Source organism: Panulirus ornatus, chromosome 47 (genome assembly GCF_036320965.1).
Source record: "Panulirus ornatus isolate Po-2019 chromosome 47, ASM3632096v1, whole genome shotgun sequence".
NCBI lineage: Eukaryota > Metazoa > Arthropoda > Malacostraca > Decapoda > Palinuridae > Panulirus > Panulirus ornatus.
The window spans coordinates 2,952,785-2,973,283 of NC_092270.1; positions in this window are offsets into that span (position 1 = coordinate 2,952,785).

Consider the following 20,499-nt stretch of genomic DNA (forward strand, 5'->3'; position numbering starts at 1 on the left):
CACTCAGAATAGAACGACCAGTCAACACTGCGAGCCATAAAGCTGGCTCAGTCCATAATATACAACACAGGTGGTCAATACGCCAGGCACACAACAGCTGGTGAACAAATGTACATATACACAGTACACTTTACACTTTCCCCAGGTACGAGGATGATGTCAAACAGCAGAGTGATGTCAGGGTACATCGAGGACCACTGGGACATCAAGACACCATCAATATCAACAACCACAAGGGTAAACATAACTTCTCCACTTTTTCATACCTTATGTGTAACACTTTTTTACCCCGAGACGGCCACGACTTGGGGATATATATATATATATATATATATATATATATATATATATATATATATATATATATATATTCCTTTGAGTCCATGAGAGGGAAAATGAAACACATTAAGTTCCCAAGTGCACTTTCGTGTAATAATCACATCATCAGGGGAGATACACAAGGACGAAATACAACAGTCAGTTGATATACAACGAAGTTACCTACATCACCCCATCCGTGCATACTAGACCCCCCCCCCCCCCCCCACACACACACTAAGATTCGATCCCTTGCATCGAAACTGTCAGATCACTCAAAACCAGACTGCCAAAACACGCAACACACAAGTTCAGTGTTCCCACACACGTGTCAATACCTACAACGCCAGAGTTCAATGATGACGTCGTCAGTATGCGGGTTTTAAAAGCCAACGATGGAACAAAACAGGTAGAGGGCAAATGTTGATTAGACACACACGCCACGCAGTTTACCTGGGATAATGAACGCTAACGAGCTAGGTGGCCAAAAAAGAGAGGCAAGACGGTGCTACAAAAACAGCTGGCACGCGACGCCAATTTTGAAGAGTGAACACCCACCCCCCTATGTCTTCCCACCAGAACAACACAAGACCATCACGTACACGAAAGAAGGATAAAAAATAAATCAATGAATGAGACAAAGTCTTCAGGATTATCATAATAAAATTTCATAATAAATGTGACCCCAGAACCTTCCTGAGGGTCCATCACTTCTACATGACTTGAAAATCCCCCAAAATTTTGGGTATGAAGAAATGAATTCCTTTCAAAGTACAGGATCCTACGCTGTAACAAGGCGCTCCGTATTGAGGCCCATGGTAACACGTACGAAAATTATATTCAAAGTCATAGCACAAATTCTAGTAAAAAGAAAGTATAAGCATGACACACACAAGAGCCTCCGTGGTTTAGTGGTCATCGTCGCACGCACGGGCCCGCCCGGGGTTCGAATCCTGGGCGCGGCACTCTGTCCACACCCATCCCAGGTGTTCATCATTCCCTCGTAACTAAACTACTTAGGCCGGTATGAGGGTTTGTATACACATATATCAAAAGAATGGTAATGACGTGGTACATATAGTATAGGCAAGGTTAAGAGATAAGCAACACGAGTGTAAAACTCCCACTATGTCGTACATTAAGCGATCACTCACACACACAAACGTGTATAATGACAAAGGAACTATTGTGTTCCATTACGTCCGTCATGCGTCATAATGTTATCTACGTGAAGCGCAATAACCCACTGAGCACGACCGTACAACCCCTCGTGCACGACGGTACGACCCTCGAGTACGACGGTATGACCCTGAAACACGACGGTGCGACCCTCGTGCACGACGGTACGATCCTCGAGCACGACGGTACGATCCTCGAGCACAACGGTACGACTATAGAGCACGACGGTACGTTCCTCGAGCACGACGGTACGACCCTCGTGCACGACGGTACGACCATCCAGCACGTCGAGATGACCTCTTGGGAGTTATAAAACAATCATTGACTGATCCGTCAAGGGTCGGGGTCTGAGGCGAAGACCAATCGTATCCACGTGTTTGTCAAGGTAGTCGTGGTGGTGCTCCAGGGTCGTCACCTGCCGGTGAACACGACGGGCACCACTCTCTCACGAGCGCCCGCTCACACGGCCTTCCGTGAAATGCTAAGCGTACACGTTGCACGGTTGACCATCAGGCAACATCCTGAGCTCCTACGCCCTCCAGGTGGGAGGAAGGAGACGCCCTCCTGGGAGGGAGGTCCTTCACTACAATAACAACCAGTGTGCGTGGTGTGGTCAGGTCAGGTAAGCCAATGGACGGAGGGGTTAGTGAAAAACATAACTGGGCACCTCCCCTCCCACAATCCTGACACGTCCAAACTCTATTTCAACGCCTTCCTACACACGAACGAGGGCACGACCCTTGGGGTATGATAGGCTAACCTATGACCTGACCCTTAAGGGGTTCAGACCAATCACACTCCAACCATCGAACATCCTCCCCTCCAACATCATCTTCCATTAACAACCAGAAACAACATCTGGTCGTCGCCTCCATAAATCGTAACGTGCAGGCATCCATCATAACAAACCACCGCGCGTCTCAGGCATGGATCACAAAAGGCAACGTCTTCCATCACGAACATTTTTCCCTCCCTCCCTCCATCTCCCGTGATGACCATTTTCTCCACATCCTCGCCGCCCTCCGTGTGTCTCTGTTTATCCTCCCTCCGCCTGGCTTTTCCCCCCTCGCTCCCATCTTCCAGCAGCTTCTGAAAACTCCCCCACCTTCCCTCCCTCCGGTAAAATATTCCCGAAATTTAATTAAGATTCCGGCTGCGGACGGCAACGGAGTAATGACCATAATTACCATGGGAACATACTCATTACCCGGGAGGTAATGAGACTCGTGCATCTAACACTTTTAAGGACAAGATCTATCTCTTAATCGCTGGACCAAGACTTGGTTATTATGTTTCCTTATCTACGTGGATGTAACTCCAGCATCTCTTATCTCGGGGTTATATACTTAGCCATTATATCGCACGCCGAACGCAAGCTAAAGTACTCGTTAGGTAATTACCCGGACGCAGTGCTTGGTAATCACCGAGCGGGCTTGCTTGAACACCCTTAGCTACGCCAAAACGGATGCAACAACCTACGCTCATGTCAAGCTGAACATGTTTCTCGTAAATATTTCGGTGTCATTTACAGCTAAACAACTAGACAGTGTTTTGCTCCTGAATGAGAAAAGGAAATGGCATACAGGTGTGTGTGTGTGTGTGTGTGTGTGTGTGTGTGTAACCCACCATACGCATTCTTCCACAACACTGAAAGCTTCTCGAAGTTCGTTCGTTCTATTGGGTCCCTCTACCTTCAGTTCTTGTTTAGACATCGCCCGAGGGCGAGTCTGTCACTTGATGCATCTATTCCTTCTTCGTGTCTTTCGGTGTTTTGGTCCGACATACCCATGTCAATGCAGGGAAGCTCTTAAGTTTACCCAAGTCTACACGGTTTACCTAAGCTAACCTAGTCTACCTGAGCCGTCAATAACAGGAGGGTGGGGTTAGGACAGTCGTGGTAGAGGATAGCTGGTAGGAGCCAAGATTCCCTCAGCTAATGCTGGGAACCTCCTGACGTGGTTTGGGTTACTGTCCGACCTCTGCTCCAGCCCTGGGGCCTCCACACACACACACACACACACACACACTGTGAGCTAGGGTGTGTGTATACCTATGAATTACACATCAGATTGACGTGATGTACACAAAACGTTAAGAGGCGGGCAACACCACTCTATTTCTCCATAAACCACAAATAGTAATTCAAAATATACACTTATAGAAACATACGCACACACACACACACACACACACACACACACACACACACACACACACACACACGGACACATTCTCCTACAACGAAACACAAAAATAACCGTCGATCTAATATGAATACTCATACATACACGAACGCAAACGCACGCACGCATATGTATGCAACCGAATGTATACAAAAGCACGAACCCCAAATCGTGAACATATACATCAACACACTTCTCGTAAGAACACTGCCTACATTCCCCTAACACAATCTCACGTCCGCAAATTGTGTGAAGAATCAAGTTTTTTTTCTTCTTCTTTTTCACACGAGGTCAGGACATCACGACCGAGGCGCTGTGTCTGTATTACCTCATACAAGTACCGCGAAGGACGTACTCAAAATACAGGAATACATGTCTTGCAACGCCAGATGGTTCAAAGGAAAAATAGAACTCTTTGGGAAAAAAATATTGAGAGGGATGTTCTGGGGGTTGAGGTGTGTGGGGGAAAGGTACATCCATCAATTAAAGACTCCTGAACTTTAAGTTTCCACAGTTTATTTGCAATATCTATCAATAGACTGTGGGTATTGTGACGACGTGTGGTTTAAGTGTCTCAGATGGCAGGCCAGACGAAGGGAAGGATCGGTTGAAGTCCGTCCTTGAACCAGCCCAACCCAGCCCAACGTACATTACATATTGTCTATGGAAGAGAAACTGAACGACCATTTACAGAACGAAAGCCAAATTGTTCGTAACTAAACAAATTATGTATATATATATATATATATATATATATATATATATATATATATATATATATATATATATATTTATTGCACTATGACCTTGCGTACTTATTTGGTCTGCATGTAACGTATGTTATCTTTCGTCACTACAGTAGAAAATGGGCTTTCCAGTCACGACCTGATGTGTAAGCTCCAATCCAACGTCGTGGAGGCAGTGAATTTATAGATATATATACATATATATATATATATATTTTTTTTGTTTCACTTTGACAGACAGAACACGGGCTGATGCACTCGTTGAACACGACAACGCAACATTTAAGCACGACGGTACGACCCTTGAGCAGGAAAGTGCAAACCCTCGCAGACCACAACGGTACGACCCTTAGGCAAGAGGGTACGACCCCTCGAGTAAGATGGTGTAATGATCCCTGAGCACGACGGTGGTACGACCTTTTGAACACGATAGTCCGACCCCTAACCACGGTGGCGTGACCATCCGACTTCTTAAGGATCAGGTCAAAGTTCAGGTCATCACACCCAAGGGGCCGTGCTGTCGGGTCGTACCGTCATGCTCACGACCTGACATCATACCTACACGCAACAATGAACTTCCATCACGAAAATATGAATAAATGAATAAATGATAATAAAAATAATTATGTAATCGTAGAAAAGGCGAATGAAAGGTAATCGTGGCTACCCTAATGGAATACAGGGGTGTGTGTGTGTGTGTGTGTGTGTGTGTGTGTGTGTGTGTGTGTGTGGAGGAACAGGTGTGCTGGGGGAGAGGGTGTGGGCAGGTAGAGGAATGGAGGTAGGAGGAAAGAGCAGGAGGGAGTGAGGTAGTGAGGGAGGAGGTGGTGGGTGTGTGAGGGGAGCCAACCAGTGGTGACAGGTGTGGGGCGAGGCGTCAATACCTGCCAGTGTGAGGTATCAATAATCCAATACCCAGCCATTCACGACCCTAACCACAGGCCTCGCCTAGCCACATCCATCCCTCCCCTCACCTGGTCCTTCCTCCCCTCACCTGGTCCTCCCCTCACCTGGTCCTTCCTTCCCAATACGCAAACACGGACAAGAGAAATCTGTTCTTCCCTCCGTACAGTGCCTAATCCACCTACACTCTCAGCCCCATCTACAGTGCCTAACCCACCTACACTGCCCAGCCCAGCTACGGTGCCCATGTGCATGGAAAGCCCAGCCCTCTCTCTCTCTCTCTCTCTCTCTCTCTCTCTCTCTCTCTCTCTCTCTCTCTCTCTCTCTCTCTCTCTTCCACTGGAGGCACACCTGGCCAGCTCATCCATCGCTCCGATCCTCCACACCAGCCTCTTCTTCCCTGGCTCGCCTTCGCTAAGCCACTAGAACCATCACTCTCGCACCTCCCATGTTATGACCAGGCGCGACCGATGGATCATGCTGAACCCTGGAACATACTGTAATGCTGATCATTCAACGCGTTTGAAGAGCAAAGGAGAAAAAATAATATCTACAATCCTAAAAGTGTTCGTGTATAATATCATATTTTAGTTTCCTTAAGAAGAAATGAACTCATCTGTCCATCAACGTTAAACTAACTAACTCCTTGAACACGAGGGTACGACCCTTGAACACGACGGTACGACCCTTGAACACGACGGTACGACCCTTGAACACGACGGTACGACCATTGAACACGACGGTACGAACCTTGAACACGACGGTACGACCCTTGAACACGACGGTGCGACCCTTGAACACGACGGTACGACCCTTGAACACGACGGTGCTGACCCTTGAACACGACGGTACGACCCTTGAACACGACGGTACGACCCTTGAACACGACGGTACGACCCTTGAACACCACGGTACGACCCTTAAGGGTTGTGACGTCGTGCTGAGGGGCTTGCGACGTCGCGTTCAATGGTTCAAGGCAGAGTCAAACTTGCATCACATGGAAGAAAACGGCGCGCAGGTGCGTGTAGGACGCATGGCTTAACGCACACGAACACCTCCCCCACCAGGGAAGTCCCCCATCCAACTCATCACCTACCCGGCGACCTGTTTGATCACCCCCGACCCCCCCCCCCCCCCCAACCCACCTACCCCACCCCTAGGGACATCGTTGGAATTCAAGTCCCGGATGAATTCCAAACAGTAGGCGACCCACATCAGTAAGGCTGACGGGGGTCAACATTTCGCTTATATCAAATCGGTTCTTGAGACATGGAATACGCCAATTCCCAGTCAAAAGGTGAAAGTAAGACATTACTGATATCTTAACTACTATTTTCTCTTTCTCTTTTTTTTTTTTCCTTTCACATCTCGACCAACGAATGTTGGTGCATGATTCACGTGTCGGTTCTCGAGAGAAACGATCATACAATGGCTTTAATAAAAGCCTCACCTCCAACCTTGCTATCCAGGGCAAGAACATTAGTGAAATCAGAGTGTAGTTTGAGCACTCCTCAGCGTCACACTGACATTCGAGTAATGTAGCCGTCAAGTTGGTCATATCTTCACGTACACATATTCGTTAAGGTCCTCTACCTTACACAGTCCTTCCCCTCGCAAGAATGACATTCCAAGAACAAAGAAAAGAAAGAAATTTTTACAACAATACACAGTAATAGGAAAAAAAATATTCAGTTCTGGAAGCGATGACTCGTCTACTTTCGTAAGAGATGTATTGTCCAGGTTTCACACTCGGAGACACGGCTGTAACTACAGTAAAGTAAAAGAAAAAATATATATATATATAAAAATATGATCCAGTCAGAAAGGATTTTAGAGGAAGCGACGAGTGCGTCATTATCGCACGGAGGTGAGCACGATAACCAAGTCAATATACATCGGTTGCATCACAAGATGGAAGGGAACGAAACAGAGGAGGAATGAACGACTTGAGGTACGCCAGTCTCGGAATATCACCACCTCACGCACGCGCCATCAAGAGAGCCAACGCTACAATCACCTCCCCTGGCCGAACGGGCTGGCCGACAGGTGCCGGGTTATTAGTGAAGTCAATTAAGCAATCACCCGTCCACTTTCCTTACAACGCAACCAGACGGGAACGGTGTTTCAATGGGGTTGAGACATGGGTAGCGTGCGCGTTCCCCCATAACCCTCCTTCACCAGTCCAACACACAAGTGACCTTCTCACCCACCGATGATGTTCGGTAATTAACCTATCAACTCACACGTCACCTGCGCTTAATCGCCCGCTTCGTCTTCGCGGCGAAACTGCTTATCAGTTCCTTGACCAAACTAGCGCGCATTAGTTAATAGCGCTCCAAGAAATGTTAATCGTAGACGCGTACATAACAACATGAGGTGCGCTTTGAGGTGCGCTTACACCAATATGGTGATTATCATGACGAACCACACGTATGTGTGAGGTACAGGATGAACCTGGGGCTACGTACCAAAGCAGATCATCACAACTCAAGACCCGATATTCAGTTCCCCATCTCTCAACTCAAGGCGCGGGTCTCCAGGCACGCACCCCAAACATCTCCAACATCTGTTCCAATCAGGTGTTTCTGTCAGGTGTTAATGAGAGGGAAGATGAGCAGCGGGCCTCTTCCACTCATTGCCTGGAGACGGGGGGATTGTGTTGGCGCGGCTTAAAGCCGGGATTAATCCCTTGAACACGATCCTTGGGTACGAGACTACGTATTCAAAGGAGTCCTTAAGGCTACCACGGCCGCCATAGCCCGACTACGTAGTCACTGGAGCCCGGATGACACGGTAGTCATCGCTGAAACTTATCTAGAGTTTCCTATTCGTGTTGCAAAGTGCCCATAGACTGGCCCACTGTATTCATTACAATGACTGACAAAGACCTTTGAAAATGTATTTTTCACCACTGAGTAATCAATACTATCTGCAGGAGATGAGGAGAGGAGTACTTCGACCCGCTCCACGGGCATCGAAGTACTTCGACCCGCCCCACAGACATCGAAGTACTTCGACCCGCTCCACGGGCATCGAAGCACTTCGACCCGCTCCACGGGCATCGAAGCACTTCCACCCGCTCCACGGACATCGAAGTACCTCGAGCTACCAAGACCTAACGCAAGGTTAACGCTGAGGTCTGTGTGAAACATGCCCGAGAAACAGAGAACAGAACAGAGTCTCAACGAATAACAGTGAACAGTTATGAAGAACAAAATTGCAAGAAGAATTAAAGCCGATTAAAACAAAAGATAGACAAGATAGAAGCATAAATCCACGGGAAAATGTGAACTTCAGATACCGATACTAACATGAAATATAAAAACAACGACAGTAAAGCTCCAGCAACAAGAAATATATGACCATTAAAGAGAAAGTCTTAAGACTAGAGAACAAATACAACAGCACGCAAGTCCAATTAACTATCAGGAAGGAACAATTTATAATAATCTGGGGGAGAAAAAAACTGAGCATGACATATTAAATACCTCGAGATTCATATTTAGTACAGGAACAAAGAACAATACATTTCAATTTAGCGAAATTTAAAATGATTCACTTACTGCCACGACGCCCGACCCATCTTACTCGGGTCCGGGAACGGAGGAGCATTTATATGAACTTGTTTACGTGAATAATGATTTATTGACCACTTCGACAACCTGTCATAATAGTCAGGAGTGTCTGTGTACGTGGTAGTGTGTGTGTGTGTGTGTGTGTGTGTGTGTGTACACACACGTACAGAGTCTGGCGCAGGACAATAGGTCAAAAACGTACATTATTGCGCCATGACATTTGAGTCCAATAATAAGATACGCCAACACCCGTTCGCATACTCATTGCCCTCACAGGTGAGGCGCTATCACGACGTACCACCCGAGGCAGAAGACAGGGGCTCCACCGCCACTACTCCTCCACGTTGGGGGCAGCTCCTCCTCCTCCTCCTCCTCCTCCTCCTCCTTCCTCTCTCACACCTTGGAGAGCAGCTGTGTGGGGGGTAAAGGCGCGGGAAGACAAACGCAACACATTGATACGTCAAGCTATAACATTAAGACGCCAGGACGTCGGAGAGGGAAGACGGAAACAGACGCTGACGATAAGGAAATCAGCCGAAGCTACGAAAGGAGGAAATACACATGAAAGAAAGAGACAAAGTAACATATGTATATCAAAAAAGATAGAAGGAGAGCGAGCGTCTGTCATGGCGCGCCAAGTCAACAAGCATAGAGACGAAAAGGAATTAAGATGAATTAATCTTATCAAAGGAAAACGTGGACGACGCAGACATTATGCATCGCACAGAGGGGGACATGAGAGAAGCAGGAGGGGATAATGTGAGTCGAGAGGAAGGTCTTTCCCAGAACCCCCGGCACTCGAGACTTAGAGAGAGAGAGAGAGAGAGAGAGAGAGAGAGAGAGAGAGAGAGAGAGAGAGAGAGAGAGAGAGAGAGAGAGAGAGAGATTGTGTGTGTAAACGGGGAAAGCGAAAGCGAAGGAGAGAGAACAAGTATGCGAAGTGTTCGGCAGGCGACCCGTGGGTTAAATATTCACCCTGCACCAAGAATCTAATTAAAAATGTTGTGTCGGAGGTACAAGCATCCCCCTCCCCCCACAACCTGAGGGGGTCCAGGCCTAAGCACCCCTCCCCTCCCCATCCCTTCCCCTCTCCACACTCCCCCTCCGGACCTGAGGCATGGAGGCCCAGGTCTGATACAGACGATGAACAGCTTCCGCGATCATACGAGAGAGATATCTTTTGGGTCGTTGAGAGGAGAGGGAAGAGAGGAGAGGGGGAGGGACTGAGACTACAGGGAGCCAGACAGAGCTATGGACACCTGTGCACGGAGCTACAGAGAGGCATACAGAGCTACAGGCAGCTGGGCAGAGCTACGTATCGCCAGACAGCGATGCGCGAAGCCAGACGAGGCGGCCAAGCTGCTCTGCGCATCGCAATCATCACAAGTGCACAGCCACTACCTCCGCGACGCTGGGTCCCAAGGGGGTCGGAAAAAAAAATAAAAATTCCCGAGGAACAAAATGGTGAAGAAGAGAGCAGAACCCGACCCCAAGATGGGAGGTGACTTGGGCGAGGACATCGCAGGACGGCGGTGGAGGGGACATGGTTAGGGTGGGTAGGCGGTAGGGATAGGACAAGAGGACATGCAGGTAGCGGAGAGGACAAAGGACAAGAACACAAAGGTACCAAGAGGATCCTGGATATGGAGGGGACAAGACCGGAGGAGCGGAGAGGACAAAAGACCATAACACAAAGGTACCGAGAGGATCCTGGACATGGAGGGGACAAGACCGGAGGAGCGGAGAGGACAAAAGACCAGAACACAAAGGTACCGAGAGGATCCTGGACATGGAGGGGACAAGACCGGAGGAGCGGAGAGGACATGGATATGTGCTATGGAGTTTGTAGAGGACACTGAGACTCGATTCTAATCGCTACAACACATACACACATTCCATTAGAGAATTTAAACATGACAACAGACATGCTACACTGTGATCAAAACCTAACATCGTACACACACACACACACACACACACACACACACACACACACACACACACACACACACACACACAGACAAACAAACTCACACACAAGTATAACTTCTCAAATTCTATAACAAATGAAATGTATCGCCTTACGTATACAAATTACGTAGCAGTAATACATTTTGTTAGTACATATACTTATAAACAAATATATAAATTAATATACATAAGTAGAGCGTTAATACACATTTTCCCTCACGGCAAACAAGGTAGGCATGGGGTGGGTACGACACTTGGGGTGAAAAGCACCTTCCACCATCCCGAAATTACGTCCTTACGCCATTGTAAGAGGCAAGAAAAGCCTCTGTAATGACCTTTTTCTTTCCCCCTTCCGGGACAGTGGAAGAGACCACCAGCTCTCGGGCCTCACCTGGTCTCGGGCCTCACCAGGTCTCGGGCCTCACCAGCTCTCGGGCCTCACCAGTTCTCGGGCCTCACCAAGTCTCGGGCCTCACCAAGTCTCGGGCCTCACCAGCTCTCGGGCCTCACCAGTTCTCGGGCCTCACCAATTCTCGGGCCTCACCAAGTCTCGGGCCTCACCAGCTCTCGGGCCTCACCTGGTCTCGGATCTCACATGGCCTTGGGCCTCACCAGGTGTCGGGCCTCACCAGGTGTCGGGCCTCACCAGGTCTCGGGTCTCACCTGCTCTCTCTCTCTCTCTCTCTCTCTCTCTCTCTCTCTCTCTCTCTCTCTCTCTCTCTCTCTCTCTCTCTCACACACACACACACACACACAGTGACGCATTCGACTTTGTTGACGCATCTCCACTTGAGTGCAAGGTGGAGTAGTATAACCGTAATATCAGAATGTCTGATGCTGGTATAACCATATCCACAAAGGCTTTGGTGCTGGTATAACCACACCAGACCTGGTACGATCAACCACACACACACACACACATACCTGACTTAACCACGTAATATGACCATATCACACCTGACACCCGTGGCTTATGACGAACATACCTGACTGATAATGTCAACTTCCTAAAACCCTAGTTCTCCTGACCACAGTACATTCCAAGAGGCTGACTCTCCCTCCCACATAAATGTATCCACTGACTGATACTACCTTTAGCACACTCCACCATCGGCGTCTGCCACCGTAATATACAACCCCACATACCAAAACGCGATATGATATACAGAAAAAAATAAATAATAACCCTTATTTTCCCCCTCAGTGTTGTTTCCTCCTCCCTGATGGTACAGTTGGAGCACACACACCCCATCCCCAGTACTTGAGGTATATGTTTGAAAAAAAAAATATATCCCCAGAGATTTTCCTTTGTTTCATTCCACACGCCAGACGAGCGTAGTTCAAGCCATTGTTGACATTATAATCCCGGCCTCTTCTCTTCTCCGTCTGCTTTACCACGGCGTCCAAGATCTGCTTTCAGAAATATGCCGTCCACGTGTGTGTGTGTGTGTGTGTGTGTGTGTGTGTGTGTGTGTGTGTGTGTGTGTGTGTGTGTGTGTGTGTGTGTGCGTCACGGTAGAGTGGTGGGGGCCCAAGTTATCTTTCATCTCTAAGTCTCTTTTTTGACCTTCGTCGGTACAAGGATGACCCGACTGTCAGTTCTTGACAGATACACCTCGGTCCAGTATTGTGATTTGGCAACGGATCTTCCTCGATCTCTCCGTCCTTTTCCTGTTGTCACGGAGAGAGAGAGAGAGAGAGAGAGAGAGAGAGAGAGAGAGAGAGAGAGAGAGAGAGAGAGAGAGAGAGAGAGAGAGAGAGAGACGAGGGTTATCAGAGAGCCAGTAACGTCCCCCTCCCCTCTTCCCGCGCTGCAGAAAGTTGTCGATACTGATCGCCTCATCCATCAACCTTTCATACATGGGATAAAGAGGGAGGAGGGAGGAGGAGGAGGAGGACGGAGGAGGAGGAGGAGGAGGAGGAGGAGGAGGAGGAGGAGGAGGAGGAGGAGGAGGAGGAGGAAGAGGCGGAAGAAGAAGGGTGAGGGAGAGGTGTGTGGGGTGGTGGTGACCAGAAAGACTGCCTTTAATGCAGGTTGAGGACGCCATCAGAGGCGAGGGGGCACGACATCCTACAGGAGCCGACCTCTCCCTGGTGTAGCGTTCCCTCCTCCCTCCTCCTCCCTCCCCTCCGCCGCCGCCGCAGGGAGAGGCTCTCAACCCTCCACAACCCTCACACAACCGCCACAACCCTCACATAACCTCCACAACCCTCACACAACCGCCACAACCCTCACATAACCGCCACAACCCTCACACAACCGCCACAACCCTCACACAACCGCCACAACCCTCACACAACCGCCACAACCCTCACACAACCGCCACAACCCTCACACAACCGCCACAACCCTCACACAACCGCCACAACCCTCACACAACCGCCACAACCCTCACACAACCGCCACAACCCTCACACAACCGCCACAACCCTCACACAACACAACCGCCAACAACCCGCCACAACCCTCACCAAACCGCCACAACCCTCACACAACCGCCACAAACCCTCACACAACCGGCCACAACCCTCACACAACCGCCACAACCCTCACATAACCGCCACAACCCTCACACAACCGCCACAACCCTCACACAACCGCCACAACCCTCACACAACCGCCACAACCCTCACACAACCGCCACAACCCTCACACAACCGCCACAACCCTCACACAACCGCCACAACCCTCACACAACCGCCACAACCCTCACACAACCGCCACAACCCTCACACAACCGCCACAACCCTCATCTTCACCTGATATACAACAGGAAACTGGAGACTCGTTCCAGTCCTGTAATTCTCAGTCCTGGGATGGTGATCCTAACCTTTGCAGAAAAGGTTATTGACCTCTAGGCACTTAACCCCTGACACATCCCCCCCCCACACACACACCACCCCACGCCCCCCTCAAGTAATGACCTCCCCTCATTCCTCAGGGAACGACCCCCTGACCCTTCCAAGCAATAACCCTTGACCCCCTTAATCAATCCCTCCTTACAAGTGAATATGCAATGGCAGGATGACAAGCAAACTAACCCAAAAGAAGAGGAAACACACACACAAACACACACACACACACACACACACACACACACACACACACACACACATCTGTCTCTTTGTCTTCGTAATGGGAAAAAATAACCTAACCTCATCACTATTTCAAAACCTTATCGACAAAACCTTAAATCAATTGAGAATTCAGGAAAGAAAATAATCAAGTCTTAACTCCTGTATTCTGATACAGTCAGACTTGTAGTATTCTGTACCCCCCTACCCCTACCCCGACCCCCCTAATCGTCTTTCACATACGCATATATTTCTCATATTTGATGTAAAACACGACCAACCACCTCACAACATGGGAGTACATATAGAAGAGGCACGACACCAACTCACATCTGGGTTTCTGTGCTACGCTACTTATCATAAAAGGTTTTCACAAGTTCTCAAACATATTTTTCTCGATGGTTGGAGCAAAGTAATGTGTCGGGGTTGAAGAAGACATTACTAACACCTCAGAGATCTTGAAGAAACAGCGATTTGTAAACAGTAAATATATTTTTTCTATTTTTACAGATGTCTGAGAAGACATCATGTAAATGTAAATAACCTTTACAACTCAAGAGATCCTGAATACATCGCGATGTGTAAATTGTAAACGTTGACCACTGAGCAAAGATGATAGACGCAGTCTGGTGAGAATAATGCTATCCAACAGGGGGTGAGGGGAGGGGGGAGGACTGGAAGTACTGTGGGGGGATATAGTGTGTGGATGTGTTGTGTGCTTGTGATGTTGTGTGTAGACAGAATACCTGGAAGGAACGACAAATGGCATGGAATGTGAGAGGAGTGGATCTGGAGGAGGGGAAACTCTGAAAGAAGTGAAGGAGCAGTCACTGCGGAGGAGGTATTTAGGAATAAGGGTGGGAGGCAAGTGAGGGGGACAGGGAAAGTTTTGACTCAGCAGGGTAAGGGCATCATGTGGAACGAGTGTAAAAGAGGAGGGAGAGGTGATTGGCCTCATGAAGGTCAGTTGTGCGGCACCGGGCCGAGCACTACCTGTCCTCTCTATATTGTGGATCTTCTAATATTTTATATGATATATATAAATAAATATTAATATCTATATAAGAAGTATATATTCTGTTTTTGGATGAGAGATCTAGAAGTGCATGACTTAGTGTTTCTCGATGATCAGGTGAGGTAATTCATTAAAACTGCAATGTGACTGAGTATTATATAAGTTAATAAAATATTGAGAGTAAATTAATAAAGCAGTTATTAGTAGTAGGTGAGGTTCAAGTATTGGGCTGGTGGCGTAATAGATCGGGAGAACAGAACCTCCTCGCATGGGGAATCGATAGCTGTGTTTAGATATCTGGGACGGGAGGGCATTATCCAGCGCGGTATCGGACGTACCATGAAGGCGGACGTGACGAACAGGTTGGCAGCAGGCGTCTGACTATTTTCGGAGCAACTCCTTGAGAAAAATGTATGAATATGAATACATATATCTGAAATGCAAAAAATGGTATGTTTGATAGATATAGTAGCGTCCAACACGAGTGACACTGGGGAAGGCGTGTGGCTAATGGGCATGGAAGGACTTCGGGAATGGACGCTACCGAAATACCATCAAGGCTTGACCAACATCATGGCGTGATGAGGTGGTATCTACATCGCTAATACGAATAAGAGAGATGTGTGGAAATAAAAAGAGCGTGGTTGAGAGAGCAGAAGAGGGTGTTTTGAAATGGTTTGGGCACATGGAGAGAATGAGTGAGGAGAGATTGACCAAGAGGATATATGTGTCGGAGGTGGAGGGAACGAGGAGAAGAGGGAGACCAAATTGGAGGTGGAAAGATGGAGTGAAAAAGATTTTGTGTGATCGGGGCCTGAACATGCAGGAGGGTGAAAGGAGGGCAAGGAATAGAGTGAATTGGAGTCATGTGGTATACAGGGGTTGACGTGCTGTCAGTGGATTGAATCAAGGCATGTGAAGCGTCTCGGGTAAACCATGGAAAGCTGTGTAGGTATGTATATTTGCGTGTGTGGACGTGTGTATGTACATGTGTATGGGGGGGGGGGGGGTTGGGCCATTTCTTTCGTCTGTTTCCTTGCGCTACCTCGCAAACGCGGGAGACAGCGACAAAGTATAAAAAAAAAAAAAAAAAAAAATATATATATATATATATATATATATATATATATATATATATATATATATATATGTATATATATATATATATACAAGATCCGGACTGACTTCCAGATACCCAACTTGCCCCCCCCCTCCCCTTACACACCCCCAACACCACCCCAACCCCACTTACACCACCCCAACCCCAAACTAACTAACTTCCCGACATCCCGGATGGCCAACACCCTAACCCCATTTAACCCCCTTAACTCTCTCTCTCTCTCTCTCTCTCTCTCTCTCTCTCTCTCTCTCTCTCTCTCTCTCTCTCTCTCTCTCCCATTCCACACCCCTGACAAACGCCACATCTGACTCAATATCGCTCGACCGACACCATAGAATATACATATATACACATATATATATATATATATATATATATATATATATATATATATATATATATATATATATATATATATATATATTCCCAAAAACCTGTTCCTTCATAAACCCACAAAAGCAGTAAATAAACTAGAGCGTTCTGTAAACTGTATAGCAAAATAACTATAAAAATAAAAAAGAAATAAAGGGGGGGACGAGTGTGTGTGTGTGTGTGTGTGTGTGTGTGTGTGTGTGTGTGTGTGTGTGTGTGTGTGTGTGTAGCCATCACGGCAATAACCTGGGCCACCCCAGGGGAACGACAGGGGGGGAAGGGGGTGAGGCAGGGGGAACTGCGGAGGGAGGGGGAGTGGATCCTGACAGGGGGGGAGGGGAAACTCCTGGTAAAGAAGGGAAGGGGGAGGGCAGTGCACGGCGGAGGGGAGGGAGGGGTGGGAAGAGAGGGGAGGGAAGGAGGGAGGGAGGGAAGGACAATGGCGAAGAGGAATGGAGCTCAGCCAAAGGGGTAAGGGGGTCACGGTCGATAGGTGAGGGGGAGGGGACGGGGGGGAGCGGGGGAGGGTGCTAAAAGAGGAAGGGGAGGAGGGGTGACTCGGCCCATCATGAAGGCAACTCAATCAAAAACCCATCAGCTGGGGCCGGACCACCGAGGCCACAGCAAGCAACTAACCCTCATCCCATCTTCGTATATTTGTGGATTCTTCTAATATATATATATATATATATATATATATATATATATATATATATATATATATATATATATATATATATATATATATATTTCTCTTGTTTCTTCTCTGATGATGTGATTACTACACGAAAGTGCACTTGGAACATACCGTGTTTCATTTTCCCCGAGGACTCATAGGAATATATATATATATATATATATATATATATATATATATATATATATATATATATATATATATATATATATATGTGTGTGTGTGTGTGTGTGTGTGTATATGGTTTCAGAGTGGTGTGTCCCTCCCTCCGCTGGGCTGGCGATAATAGACTCCGTCGGGTAACGAACCCATGAACCTCACTCGTCAATGGGGCAATTAACCAGATGAGCCTGTGTGGGGCTTAGCTTTTAGCTCCTGGAGCACGACGGTACGACCATTTATCCAAGCGGCGTCGTATACCGCCCGACCGTCCCACTCACTCAAGGGCCGTGCCATCGTGACGAACAGGTTAAGAAGCCACCAGCTCCTGGGACTATTTTCACGAGCATATACAATCAACCTCACATCCCCAGAAAAACCTGTCATATATATATATATATATATATATATATATATATATATATATATATATATATATATATATATATATATATATATATATACGCCCAACACCGCAAGTGACACTGAGGGAAGGAGTGTGGCTGGACACTGGCCGCCACTGGAAGCGACTTCGGGACCTCCACCTTGGACGCTACCACGACCAATCACCATCAACAAGGCCTAATGACCAATCATCATCAACAAGGCCTAATGACCAATCATCATCCACAAGGCCTAATGACCAATCATCATCCACAAGGCCGAATGATGATGGTGACGTAATCTACACTCACTACCATACCGAATCCCTTGAGGGGAAAGATATACAATGATGACGAGCGGGTGTAGACACTCAAGCGCCACAATGCACACAGACAGTGAAAACATCAAATCTGGTTGCTCGGTAAGACGAGGAAAGAGAGAGAAAGAAAAAAAACCTTAAGAAAAAAAAATAAATTGGATGTAAAGCAAGGTTTAAACGCATCGTCACCTCCTGTATTGTGCAAAAGCTCAACCACCTTCGCCAAAGTTCAATGCTCCGTCTTGAGCGCTCGCCTGGCAGCAAGGAACTTGTACAAACGCTGTTAGCTAACACCGCTACGACCCTGATGTGTGTTTTGGCCAGTTATTATCGTCGGGTTAAATTAACGACAAGCCTAACTGTCCTTTTTTCGCACTCTCAAGCAGACCAATTCCTCTCGCGTCATCTCTCGTATGGCTATATCCAGTTGTCCTCAACATGCGAGATGAATGAAATCGCAAAAAAAAAAATATGCACTTTTAACACGAGAAAGAAAAATATATAAAATGTTTACCGAGTAAATACGAGGGAATATAACTTCTTAAAATATCCAAAAGTGAGAAAAATGTGTGGGAGTTTGAACCCCTCCCCCAGCCAGTGTGCTGTGGGAGCCAGACAAGAAATCATGAGTGAATAATGGCTGAGTGTCACAAGGGGGACGACCGGGAAGCTTGCTGGGGGAGACGATGTCCTTCCCACACTCCTGATATATTCTACCCCCTGAAGGAGGAGCCTGGTCCATGTGACGTCAATCCAGAGGAGATCTGGTGTGCTGGGATTCAGTCCGACGAGGGATCTGACGAGTGAGGAAGTTAGATGTAACTTAGGAGAGTTGAAAGTGATGGCTGGGAACCATCTCACAACACCCTGGGTGTCTGAGGGCTGCAGACACTAAAGCCGCCTAAAGGAGGTGGTGGTGGTACCTACCTACCCACCTCCGGACTTACGAGTGGCGAGGTGATGCCTGGAAACATCATCTCCCATCCTCCATGTCAGGATTCCGGGTCTTATTCTCTCTCTCTCTCTCTGACAGAGATTTTTTCCATCCCCCCCCTCAAAACATACACCACATACAAATCTCCTCCCTCAGATCTTCTCACTATCTCAAACCTCTCTTTTTAATGTCTCTTTATTTCTTTTTTCTTTTAACCACTCAAGGTCTGGTCGTGACGAGGACATACGTCTGTGACTTGGAACCTTCGTCAGAAGAGAAAAACGAAAAAGAAAAAACCTCTTTCTCTCCCGTTGTCCTCGACGCTCAGTAAAGAATGTCGGATACCATGTTTACATTGGATCGTCATCATCATCTCTCTCTCTCTCTCTCTCTCTCTCTCTCTCTCTCTCTCTCTCTCTCTCTCTCTCTCTCTCTCTCTCTCTACGATGGTTTACCTGCCATAATCATCACCACTATTAATTCATTATCAACATCATTCATCATTCACAATATACCCGAGTGGCAACAGACAATATATAATGACCTTCTCTACCCCAAGTTTTATAAGAGTTCCATGTAAACAAAGATTCACGCAAGCCAAGGTCTAGAGCGAATACAGACATGACTGACAACGTCTGAAACGGAAGCTTTTACAAAATATTCACAACATCTTTTTTTCACAATTTCTGTAAGAGGTTTTTTTTTTTTTAATCATGCACACTTTTCCATCTCCGTAAATGAGAGGTGCTGGTCCGTGTGTGAGACACAGAAATATCATCATCACAAAAGACAAGAGATGGGAAGGAGAATGGTTGAGCTCCACGGACGGACCTGGACGGGTTGGTGGAAAACGAAAGTATAAAACACATTCTTGGTGTGGCTGGCGTACGTACCACCGACATCTGTAGAGGGATGACAACGCTATTGTCACGGAGGGCGCCGCTTTCCGCTCCGACAGCAGTGTGTGTGTGAGTGTGTGTGTGTGGGAGGGAGGCCCCAGACCTTGGCACGTCCACACCAGGGGTGGCGGGGGTGAGGGAAGCCAGAGATTGGAAAAGACAAAAGGTAAGGACTTGGGGGGGACGTCAGCTAAGATGAAAGAGAGATGAAAGGAGAGGTCGTTGAGAGATGGAAAAAGGAAAAGATAACGACTGGAGAACATTAACGAAAATGAATGAAAACGACGTGAGAGAGAGACTGGATGAAAATGGTAGGAGGGGAGGATGAGAATGGAGATTGAGGGGACGGGTGATGACGGAAAAGATGCTATTAAATTAATTATGGAAGGGGTGTTGGCACTGGTGTTAAGGGCTTACTTGCCACCATCCTGAGCACGACGATATACGACCCCCTGAGCGAGACAGTACGACTCATGGGTGTGATGGCTTAACCTGACTCCCTCTGCAGGGAGAGTCAGGTTAAGAGGCCAGGTCATCATACCCATGGGTCGCACCGTCGTGCTGAAGTTGTGAAATGACGTTCAACGCTCCTGCCGCGAGGCAACATCAGGGGCTTTCCACGGCTATAAAACCCTCCTGCGGGGCAGCAG